Raw genomic sequence first — 13,493 nt, forward strand, 5'->3', positions numbered from 1 at the left:
ATCGGTAGAGTGAATATATTATTAAGATTTCCTCGGTACAAGTAACTTTAATGATTGTTGCAAATAAAGAACCCCAAATCAGCTTGCCCAAATCAAGGAGTGGTGGAAAAAAGGAGACTTCTACTCCTCCTGGATTCCGCAGAACTGACTATACCCAGGATTTTCCACCTCTTCCGGGGACATCCAAAACCCCTGATGCCCCAATTTTAAGAACAGAAACCATTTCTTCATCTGGGTTGTTCTCATTTGATGCCGTTGTGGACGGTATTCTCAAATACCTCAACATTTCTGATCCTCTGAAAAGCATTGTCCTCACATTGCTTCCCACTGTGAAATCCTTCTTGAAGCAATTGACTTCAAAATGGCCCCTTCTTGCAGCTATCATCTCCTTCGATGGATAATTTTCCAAACGAGGTCGGGGATTTGATCACTGTTCTACAGTGGTATTGTCGAAGTCTTATTCCGAAATTAGATTCGTTCAAGTATTTAGTCCATAACAAAAATTGCGATGCATTTGCCCTCTGTGAAACATGGCTCTCTTCAGAAATTGATCTCCCTTTTTTTGATTTTAACATTATTCGATTGGATCGTGAGGATTCACGTGGAGGAGGGGTACTTTTGGGGATCAAAAAGTGCCATTCCTTCTATAGAGTGAATCTTCCCGAATTCCCCGGTATTGAAGTTGTCGCATGTCAGGCTACCATTAAAGGTAAGAGCCTTTGTATTGCTTCTGTATATATTGCTCCTAGAGTCTCTGTTAATCGCAAACAACTTTTCGACATATGTGCGGTACTTCCCGCTCCATGGTTGATCATGGGAGATTTTAACTCCCACGGTACAGGCTGGGGGGAGCTGTACGATGATAACCGTTCTACTTTGATTTATGATCTCTGCGACAACTTCAACATGACAATACTTAACAATGGAGAAGTAACACGTTTGGCTGGTCCATCCTCGAATGGTAGCAGATTAGACCTCACCTTTTGCTCCAATTCACTATCGTTGGATTGCACTTGGCATGTAATCCAGGATCCGCACGGTAGTGATCATTTGCCGATCAAAATTTCGATTGCCAGTGGGTTCAACTCGTCAGAATCCGTTAACGTCGCGTATGATCTAACCCGTAACATCGATTAGACTAAGTTCCAATCCGCGATAGACGATACAGTATCGTCAGTGGAAGAGCTTCCGCCGTTGGAGGAATATAATTTCCTCTCTAATCTCATCGTCGACAGCGCACTTCAAGCTCAAACACGACCGGTGCCGCGATCGTCAATCCGTAAGAAAACACCATCGCTCTGGTGGGATCAACAATGCACGGAGGTTTACCGTAAAAAGTCCGACGCGTTTAAACTTTTTCGGAAACGCGGAACACGCGAGCATTTCGACGCATACACATCTCTTGAACGCGAACTCAAGAGCCTCATCAAGGCCAAAAAACGGGGTTACTGGCGGCAGTTTGTAGACGGATTGTCGCGCGAAACGTCTATGAATACGCTTTGGAGTACGGCGCGAAGAATGCGTAACCGGTCTACTAACAACGAAAGCGAGGAATGCTCGGATCAATGGATTCTTAAATTCGCGCGAAAAGTGTGTCCGGATTCCGTGCCGTCACAGTTGATTCCTCGCGAAACCGCGAATTCGGTAGACGAAATCAGTCACCCTTTTTCAATGGTGGAACTTTCACTCGCTCTCCTTTCGTGTGGCAATTCTGCCCCGGGATATGATAGAATCAAGTTCAACTTGCTGAAAAACCTCCCAGACGTCGCTAAGAGGCGCATGTTGAACTTGTACAATCAGTTCTTGGAGCTCAATATTGTTCCCGACGATTGGAGACGAGTGAGGGTGATAGCCATTAAAAAGCCTGATAAACCCGCGTCGGATCATAATTCGTATCGGCCCATCGCGATGCTGTCGTGTATTCGGAAATTGATGGAGAAAATGATCCTTTTTCGCCTCGACAAATGGGTTGAGACGAACCACCTTCTTTCAGATACTCAATTTGGTTTCCGTAGGGGTAAGGGAACGAACGACTGTCTCGCGTTGCTTTCCTCGGAAATTCAGTTAGCTTTTGCTAAGAAAGAGCAAATGGCTTCTGTGTTCTTGGATATCAAGGGGGCTTTTGATTCAGTATCCGTTGAATTCTTTCAGAGAAACTCCACGCTTGTGGATTGTCTCCATTAATGAATAATTTTTTGTACAATTTGCTGTCAGAAAAACATATGAGCTTTTCTCATGGAAACTCTACAGCTTTTCAATTTAGCTACATGGGTCTCCCCCAAGGCTCATGTTTAAGCCCCCTTTTGTACAATTTCTACGTTAGAGAAATTGACAATTGTCTTAGTGACAATTGCACGTTGAGACAACTTGCAGATGATGGCATAGTGTCTATCACAGGGCCAAAAGAGGTTGACCTGCAAGGACCCTTACAGGATACCCTGGACAATTTGTCTACTTGGGCTATTCAGCTAGGTATCGAATTCTCCACGGAGAAAACTGAGTTGGTCGTTTTTTCTAGGAAGCATAGCCCAGCACAACCGAAGCTTCAACTTTTGGGTAAACCGATCACTCATTCCATGTCTTTTAAATATCTCGGGGTCTGGTTCGATTCCAAATGCACCTGGAGATCCCACATTGAGTATCTGAGACGAAAATGCCAACTAAGGATCAATTTCCTTCGATCAATTACCGGAACGTGGTGGGGAGCCCATCCACAAGATCTTCTGACGTTGTACCGGACAACGATTTTATCGGTTCTAGAATTTGGTAGTTTTTGTTTCCAGTCGGCAGCTAAAACGCACATCATCAAGCTGGAACGGATCCAGTATCGTTGTCTTCGTATCGCGTTAGGATGCATGCACTCGACTCATACTATGAGTCTCGAAGTGCTGGCGGGCATGTTGCCACTATCCGTCCGTTTTTCAGAGTTATCTCTGAGGCTCCTCACCCGTTGCGAAGTAATGAACCCACTGATGATCGAAAACTTTGAGAAGCTTCTGGAGCTAAATCCTCAAACATGTTTTATGACTTTGTACTACCTATATTTAACACAGGATGTCAGCCCTTCAAGAAATATTCCCAATCGTGTAGTCTTCTCCGATTTCGGCAATTCAGTGAATTTTGATTTATCAATGACGCAGGAAATCCGCGGAATTCCAGAGCATCATCGTCCTATGATTGCTCCGTCATTATACGCTGCAAAGTTTAGCCATGTTGATTCTGCAAGAACGTTTTTCACAGATGGATCTCTAATAGAGGAGTCCGCTGGTTTTGGTGTATTTAATGAATTTCATAGCGCCTCTCGAAAACTTGAAGCTCCTTGTTCTGTGTATGTGGCTGAACTGGCAGCAATTCACTACACTTTGGAAATTATTGCTTCACTTCTTCCACACCACTACTTTATTTTTACGGATAGTCTCAGTTCTGTCGAGGCTATCCGTTCCATTAGGCCGGTAAAGCACTTCTCGTATTTTCTCTTGAAAATACGAGAACTGCTTAGTGCTTTATCCGTGCGCTCTTTCATCATCACCTTCGCGTGGGTCCCTTCGCATTGCTCAATTTTGAGCAATGAGAAGGCGGATTCACTTGCGAAGGTGGGCGCTATGGAAGGCGACATTTATGATCAACAAATCGCCTATAGTGAATTTTTCTCTATTTATCGTCAGCAGTCGCTCGTTAGCTGGCAACATCAATGGAGTGAAGGGAGCTTGGGACGATGGCTACATTCAATTATCCCTAAGGTGTCGAAGTTTGCATGGTTCAAAGGGTTGGACTTGGGTCGAGACTTCATACGCGTGATGTCTCGTCTCATGTCCAATCACTATTGTCTAAACGCTCACTTGTTCCGTGTGGGGTTGGGAGACAGCAATCTCTGTGAATGTGGACAAGGTTACCAGGACGCTGATCACATCCTTTGGTCTTGTGCGGAGTATCGTGGAGTCAGATCACATTTTTATGATTCCCTTCGGGCTCGAGGTAGACAACCTAATGTTCCAGTTCGGGATATTTTGGCTAGACGCGATCTGGAGTTAATGAAACTCATATATATTTACTTTAAGGATATTAACCTTAGATTGTAAGTTTGATTAACCTTGTGTTTAGTTTGTATTTTGTACGTGTGGGTTTTTTTTTTAATGTTTGTTTTCAAGATGAATAGAAATAATTTCATGCTTTAGGATTAATTAAATAGTTGTATCGTAAACCACATTTCAAACCTCCTTCTTCCCTTTTCCCATCCAAAAAATTGTAAATCCCCACTAACCTCGAGACAACCGCGAGTACTCGGTCCAGTTCCTTTAACTTTAAATTTAAGACAGTAATAATGTATAACGCAAAAGATAACTCGGCTCTGTAAAGTTTATTCGATTGAGCCTGTACAAATAAAGTAATTATAAAAAAAGTAACTTTAATAGCATTAAATGAGCTAGTAATTACGATGATCGCAACACTGTCACGTTCTGTCATGACAAAAAATTCGATGAGATTTTGAAGAAAATCTCTATCATCGTTTTCTCATCCAATGATAGTGACAGAAGTATCTCTGTAAATATCGCGTGAGATCTTCCATTGAAAATGACATTTGCCAGCCCTGTCCACAATACTTAAACGATTCCAAATCGGATCCTGACTAACCTCTCAAAATTTGAACCCATTTGGTGAGAAACTGAGATGGCACAAACCATTTGAAGTTTGTATGGGAATTACTATGGTAAAACCAAGATTTTTGTTCATGTCTATCTAATAATTCACCATATCGGTCTGCTTCAAAAACTTTCAACTGTACTTGTAGGAAATTTTCCCAGCTACAACTTTGCTGAAGACCACTTTTTGAGGATGAGGATCGAAAGTTATCAATGGTTCAATGCGCTGATGTCTCATGATCATGCTCAATCAACATTGGTGTTTCTGGGGCGTTGAATAGGACACAAAAATCATGGCTACTATGTCACACTGCACAGTGGTCCAGAATACAGATTTAAGTGGAATGATATGTTTTGAGCCTGAAATTGAAACTTAAGACTAAATGTCTTTTCTACAAAGTTGTTTCTTATAGTTATGCCTTCATTTTTATGACAATGAATTCTTTGTTGTCTGTATATCTTCTAATAAAAAGGATATACCCAAATATGGCAAAAAATATGAATAAATTCAAATTGATTTTATACGAGTTTAAAAAATAACATACCTTCAATTTTTCCATATTATTGAAAATAACATACGCCCTTTCAAATGCCGTAGAAAAACTTTTTTTTGTTTGCCCCAACCAGAGATATTAAAGCAAAAATTTGCGCCTTCTTAAGATCTAAAAGTTATTTGAAGACACCTTTGCTGAGAAATTTGAAATAAGAAAACTAGAGCAAAACAACTGTTTTTTTTTAGAGCCACCCTAATTCAATTCATGAAAATAGCTCTAAATCGGCCAATTTAAGAGATACAAAGAAGTTGTTTTCTACAAAGTTGCTTGAAATTAGCTCAGCTATAACTTTGCCGAAGAATGTATACCTTAATTTATTCAAACAAATAAGTTAGGTTTTTGATTTAAATGATAATAGGAACCAACCTAGAATTCATTGTCATAAAAATGAGGGCATAACTATAAGGAACAACTTTGTAGAAGAGACTTTTAGTCTAAAGTTTCAATATCAGGCTCAAAACATATCATTCCACCTAAATCTGCAATCTGGACCACTGTGCACTGCAAAATACAGTGTTGCCTACAGAGCAGCTGCTTGATCTTGTCATATGTTTACCAATCTCTTAAATAATTAATAACTTTTTCCTGTCTCGTTTTACATAGAAACGGTCTTGAACAAAGTTGTAGCTGAGAAAATTTTCTACACAGCAAAAAATAAATTTTAATATTACATCCAAGAGGATGCACTTCAATCATGTCGAAAATCTCATGTAATTTTTATGACCACACAAATAAACAAATGCCGTAAAAGCAACGTAATGTCAGCTCATGATTATGATAATTTTACCCTTTTTGGCAAGTAATATTACACCATATTTTCGACATGATTGAAGTGCATCCACTTTGATGTAATATTAAAATTATGTTTTTGCTGTGCATCAGAATGGCTATCGAACTGTTTCGCAGCTCAATATGAAAAAAGACTAGAAAGCAATGAACAAAAAGTTGAGATTTCCCATAGTAATTTACATGTAAACTTCAAATGGCTTGTGCGAAGTCTGTTTCTAACCAAATGAGTTGTAACTTTGGGAGGCTAATCAGGACTCGATTCGAAACCATTTAAGCACTGTGGAGCGAAAAAGTCAAATTTTTCATCAGTCTAATAGACATACCATTTACTGTCTAGTAAATATTTTTTTCATCATGGGCTCTCATGGGTGGTTTAGTAGTTTTAGTAGTTTCCTCGATGTTCACGAACAAAACAAATCACATTGTAAAAAAAAAAGGTTGTTAACAATCGGTTCTAATGGATAGCTCATTTTGAGCATGAGCATCAGCATTGATGACCGTACAATTATTAATTGCTACTCTGCGATCCAGATGCAGTGAAATTTGCACAAATACTCAAATTAATGGGGCTTGAAATTAGCAATCTTTGGGAAAACCGCGGTGAATTAGTATTTTCAAAGTAAATCGAGTTACGGGAAGGACGTTGTTGTTAGTGGAATTATATCTGGATTTACTTTGGAAAGCGATTCAATCTTTTAGAGGCTAATAATCAAATAATGTGACCCTATCAACTCAGTATTGCACAGATGCCTGAGATTAAGCTCAAGATCTTCTGCTCAGCAAGCAAATCCGGTCACCGTTAGGCGACCAAGCCCCGTATACCACAGTGAACCACTACACAGTGGTCCAACATCTATTTTTAGGAGGAATAACCTAAGAAAAGAGGTGACAATACGGGGGCGAAAATGAACCACTTTTTTGTCTAACGTGAACCAGCTCCTGATTGGCCGATTTCATGTGCGTAAGATAGAGATAGAGATAGATAAAGATAGAGATAGAGATAGAAATAAAAGAGGAAGAAGCCAATTGTCACCTCTTCCTCTTAGGGAATAACATATAAAAGAAAGCACTCATTGTTGCAGGGCACAGCCATTAGTCCACCTTGTATGAATTGATCAAGTACCGTACCTGGTTGTATTCAATTTACAAATGTATGAAGGGCCAAAAACGGAGGGTGGACCCGTAAGCAGAGACACTTACGCGTAATGCACGGGAGTAAAGCGAATATCCTTCCAATGATAAAAATGTTCCAACTCCCAATTACTAGGAAGAAGAGGCCATCTTCAATTCAAAAATGTTAGCAACAAGGAGTTGGCAATTCCACTCTACCCATCCAAATCGCTTCAAACAGGCAATGAATTTATATGTTTATATGAAAATATGTAGAATATAAGAAAATAATACTCCTCATGATTTTCTGCTCAGTAAGCAGAAACGAACCCTTCAAGGTAATCGAGCATCTGAAACCCACAACACTCCAAGACAAAATATGATTAAGTTTCCGCTTGGTATGTGATGAACAACAGAGATGTGATAATTCATATAGTTTCTGCGGTTGATGGTTAATTTTAAATATACGAATGGTACAGCCAACGGCGACTACCATGACGACAACAGCGAACTTGGCACTTACCATTTGTCTAGGATATAACACCTTTGCTTGGCACCTCCACTGGATCTTCATGTCCACAATCTGTCACTGTCTGCAATAATATCTAATAGCAATCACCATTTTTTTGCATTGCCATGGTCATCTGGTCAAAAGTAGCTGGTCCAATGAGCGGTCCACACATCATTGAATCAATGTAGAGATTTGTATGAGATGGTGTTGTATGCAAAGTGCGAAAAGAGAATGAAAGAAATACGAAAGGGATTAGTTTCAAGAAGTGACAATTTCATCAGATTCCCCAACTAACTAAACTCAAGCAAAGTAAGTATATACAAGCTATATTGCGAATATAGTATATGGTTACTTGGGTACTCTTATAGCCGACAGAATGGTTCATCGGTTGCGAAGTGAAGTATTTCTGAAAGTGATGCATTTCTCAATGTTTTGATTCTATCCTAACATTACCTCAATATTATAACACAGACAAACAGACACAACACATTGAACATTTCTCATTGTAAACACTACCGCCATATGTCGTATACACTCAACATATGACTGTACTGTGTAAACGTCAAACGCAAGGGAGTTGATCATAACATCGTTCCTAGGATGTGTGGTACCACCGAGAACTGGAGCGCGGTGGTGACTGCGGACACCCACATAGTTTCGGAATTACAACGACAGTGGCGTGTCGAGCAGCAGTTGCCTACTGCCCGGCTAGATCGATAGAGTATTGCTAGAGAAGCGCCATAGCGCTACAGCGGCCCCTCCCACGAAGTAATGCCTTCGGGCGGTTCCGGGGAGGTCAAGGGCCAAGCGCACAGGGTAAGGTTTAGTGGGTCGGGAGTGAAATTCTCCCATCCCCACACCATGGTGTCTGTAATCATATTCCCCCTGAATAAAAAATTAAAAAAAGGAGTTGATTATGCGCACCACAAGTGGCGGTACTACCATAGAGGTAACTCTAAGACTAGTAGGTCCCGGAGAAACGTGATCAACTTTCTGGCTCAGCTCTGGTACTATCTTCGGTCCCAAGCTAATCGATTCACCCCTCGAAACATAGAAAAATCTACTAACCCCTCATTTTATCTGTCAAACTTTCATAGCGAATCAAAACAAACATATAGTAGTACTAGAATTCCGACAAGAATGGGATACGTTAATTGTTTGCTTGGGACCAATAGGCTAGTCAAGTAGTGAGCCAATTTCAAATCGATATTTTCGTATTGATTGTTGGTACTACCAAAGAGGTAACTCTAAGACTAGAAGGTCCCGAAGAAACGTGCTCAACTTTTTGACTCAGCTCTGGTACTCTTGATTGTTGACGTGTTGATTGTTGGTACTACCAACCGGTGGAAACTATCGATTATAAATTGGCTCACTACTTGACTAGCCTATTGGTCCCAGGCAAATCGCTTAACCATTCCAGCAGAAATTCTAGTACTACACTATGTTTGTTTTGATTCGCTATGAAAGTTTGACAGATAAAATTAGGGGTTCGTGGATTTTCCTATGTTTCAAGGGATGCATCGATTAGCTTGGGACCGAAGAGAATACCAGAGCTGAGCCAAAAAGTTGAGCACGTTTCTTCGGGACCTTCTTGTCTTAGAGTTACCTCTATGGTAGTACCAATAGGCTAGTCAAGTAGTGAGGCAATTTAAAATCGTTAGTTTCCACCGGTTGGTACTACAAACTAAGAAACATTTAAATTTACCGTTAAAAGCGATTTCGATGAACGTTATGAGAGTATTATGTCTGCTTTTCTATGATCATATCTTCAATATCGCAACTTCGGGTAATCCGCGGAAGTACTTGAATTTTTCTCAGGCACTTTTGATTTAACTGCAATAACTAGCTCATACTCGAAATGTGCCCGAACCAAATCTGCACAACGACGCCCTATACGCTCGCTGACCAAAGCGCAGGGCTTATGAGGAATAAAATGTTTGTACCTAAGCCATAACTTTATTGGAGATAAATCAGTACAATGTTCGGCAAAGTTGTAGAGCAATTTATTTAAAACAACTTCGTTGAATAGAAAAACATCAAATTTTCTATCTCTTAGTAAACCATAATGTACACTGTTTTTTATTAAGTCCCTTTGGGTTACCTAAAAAAACAGTTTTATTAATGAACTTTTTATACATTGCCAGGCACAGCATTTTCAAGCCGGAGGCGGCGGGTTCGATTGCTAGTCTGGTCGAGGAAATCTTTCGGGTTGGAAATTTTCTCGACTTCCCTGGACGTTGGCACACAATATACAAATTCATGCAATGATTGGCATGGAAAGCTCGGAATTAATAAATGACTGTGGAAGTGCTTCAAAAACACTAAGCTGAGAGCAGGCGAAAGCTCATTTAAAAGCAAGGTAGAAGAAGGTAATGATTTCTGGCAAATTATTTATTCTACACACTTTTAAAACTTTTGATGGTACACATATTTTCTGAAGCAACCAAGTTGCTATCTCTTTTATCGAGAGTGGTGGAAAGCTAAAAAAAATACTCCTTGGAAGACCTATTGAATACTCCCCAAAAGCTTCGTCCGACTTCTCTGGAAGTCAATTTGATCCACACGCTAAATCCAACTCCTTCAGGAAGTGTCAGCAGACTTTTCCATATATGTTTTTTTTCCAAATAACCTTGATTTCCTCCGGAAGTTTCTTCTGATTTCCTTTGAAAGATTCTTCAAGTTCTCGGATTTTTTTTTACTTTCTCTGGAAGATTCTTCCAATTTACTGATAATTTATTTTCTATATTCCCCTTAAGGGGGGAAGTACAATTAGAAGGCCTAAAATGAGGCCTATCTTTGAGAGTGGATTGCGAGTAGGGAAATAAATGAATGTTAGCGATTCTTTATGTATGTTATTAAGGATTTAATGAAAATTAATTATCAGTGACATTTTTTAAAAATTTTGCAATTTAGCCCAATTATTATAAATAATGTGAAGTCAATTTTTTAAAGCAGCACTTCGCGCCGTGCAGTCCCTACGTCCATGATCACGTCTGAAACAAAAAAAAACAGGACATTAAATTTGAAGGTACAGCGCACAACATGAATTAATTCGTATGTAAAAATAATGTTTTTTTTCACAAAAAAATTTGAAGTTGAAAAAAAAAATTAAAAAAACCCTATTTTTTTCGACTTTGTTTATAAAAAAAACATGTTATAACAAACAAATCTAAAAAATTTTTCTATTCATGTTGTGGAGAATTTAATTATGAACATAAAACAGATAACCGGAATCGATTTGAATGAAAACTCTGTAGAAGCATTTAAAGTTCAACTTTGACATGTTCAGCCATTTGACATGCACTCACTGAATTGCGTATAACTTTTTAAATAAGTTCCGGACGGCTTTATGCTTTTAAAGGCTCATTCCCAGATACATATAGAGTAAATTAAGCCAACAAAATTTTTTTCGAAAAAACAAAAATTCAAATTGTACTTCCCCCCTTAAATAATCTTAAGGTTACTCCTGGAAATTTAATTTAGATGTCTTGGAATGTTTCCCTCAAATTTCTTCCATCTTACCGCGTAAGCTTGTTCCAGTTTTGTTAGGATGTTTTTTTTTACAACTTCCACCGGAAGAGTCCTACAAGTATTCCTGGAAGTTAACTCCGGTTTTTCTAGACTTGATCTGGAAGATTCTTCTGACTGACATTGGTAAATTCTAACGATTTATCTTGAAAGCTCCTTCCGAGTTCCCCCAGATGGCATGCTCCGGAAATGTCTGCCGATTTCTTCTGGAAGTTTCTCTAAACTTTTTCTGAATGTTTCTTCTTGATGTCGGGAGTCTGTCAGTTTCCTCTGGAAGTTTCTTATAACTTTCTAAGTTTTTTTTTCTGACTGCTTTAGGAAACTCTTTCCAACCTCTCCAAAAAGTTTCCGTCCATTCAAAATTTCTTTTAATTTATCGATAGTTCTTCACAAAATAAATTTTTGGATTTTTTTTTTCCATAAAGAAAGTATATTTGACATGCATTTTTTTAATTGTTACCTTACTAAATCGAAATAGCTTCCAAAGAATTTGGTGAAATTAGTGGACATTGATTCCCAGGATGTCACTAAGTAGTACTTCAATTAATTTTTTTAATTATGCCATTTTTGCAAACCCCCCAGACAGAAATCCTGGCTGAACCAATCGATGTCAGGTATCTTTACTCTAAAAAAAATCTTTTTTTCCTCGAACAAATCCTCGGCTATTACCATAAAATATATTGTTCTTCTAATGTAAAATTTTTGTACTGGGAAAATATTTCAGCAGCTCGAAGAGGGTTGATAAAAAAAATCCCGATTAAGTACCGGCAACATTGGGAGAGTTCAAGCTTGTTAGAATGACAGAAAAAAAATAAAGCAGGCTGAATTGTGATTGAACGGATTCAGCCTCCGTATTTAAAACATATTATGGAATGCAAAAAATAATAATATTGTTGCTGTTTTCAAACACGCACATAAATGCATTTTTACAAATGGGGATTTTTTTATCAGACGTAATAGACCGAATGGTATTAGAACGTTATGAAATTTGGCCCACCGGTAGAGTTTATGGTTATACGAATGAAAAAACAATTTAAAAAATTGGATAATTTCCTTATCATTTCACTAAAAAGGTTTTTTTTCTGCGATACTTGGTTCATGAGATATTGATTTTCAAAGTATCCGAATTTCGGAAAAATAAGAGAAGTTAAACCAAAATTTCCCGGGCCATTGGATTTTTGGTCATAACTTTAAACCGGAAATTCTGAAATTTTCACTCAGTAAAAAATAAAAGGCGTTGCAGCATAAAAAAATCATTAGATCAAATATCATTATCGAGGGAAATATTTTTCAGATTATTTTCGTCACAGACAAACAGACATAACACTCAACAGTTGTTCATCGAATAAGCAACGGTCAATTTAAAAGCAACTCAGGTGGTAGTACTGCCACCTGTGGCGCGCATAGTAAATTCCCTTGCGTTTGATGTTTACACACTACCGCCATCTGTTCAGCGTACTACCTACCACAGTGTACTCAACACATGGCGGTAATGTTTTAGCGACGATGTTTTACAATGAAAAATATTCAATGTGTTATGTCTGTTTGTCTGTGGATTCCTTATCATTCACTACTCTTTGCATATCTACAGTAATCTATGAACCTTATCTATCAATTACTTTAAAGAATACTAAATTTCAACAACTGAGTGAAAAGTTATTAACAAATGAGCAGTTGGTGTGTACAACTGTGCATGCCAAGCATGCCTGTGGGCAAAATTTCATAAAATTCTGAGACCAAACCCGTCCCCAAATGATTTGAAATTCAGTACACATAGTACAAAAATCGCTTCTACCCAGTTTTACCAATTTCTCGACAAAGCTTAGCAACGTGGCTCGTCTTGCCCCATATTGCAGTCTAATTGCCCCATGTTCCCCATACAACTCTTGATTTTAATTACTCCTCTTCACATGTTTACATTCGACTCCTTTGTTCTCGCACTTCCAGCTGATTATGTTTACAATACAATGCCAGCTGGTGCTTTCGCGTGTAACATGTGTGTCTGATAAACGCTGAAAAGATGAGAATTGCAAAAACTGTAGCTCTCCAATATCGTCGAGAACTTCTAAACCAGTGGTTTCAACATTTTCCGTTCCATGCACCCCTCTCGAAACATTTCTCAGCTACGACTCGAGTTGAAAACAATTTTTTTTTACGCTCAAATAGTTCACTCAGAAATAGATCCAATCCCAGTCGGATATGATTTTCTATCAACTCCGAGGTAGGCAACTCTAACTAAGCTGCAGGGAAGATTTTGTTTTGATGTTGGGGGATGTGCATGCGTTGAATAGATGGAAAGAAGATTGAAGAAGATTTCCTGCAAAAGGATTAAAAACTATGCGAGTAGATAATATTTTTAGT

Source organism: Ochlerotatus camptorhynchus, unplaced genomic scaffold (genome assembly GCF_037179485.1).
Source record: "Ochlerotatus camptorhynchus isolate MF236.1 unplaced genomic scaffold, CSIRO-AGI_Acam_v1.1 ptg000291l, whole genome shotgun sequence".
NCBI classification, from domain to species: Eukaryota; Metazoa; Arthropoda; class Insecta; order Diptera; family Culicidae; genus Ochlerotatus; species Ochlerotatus camptorhynchus.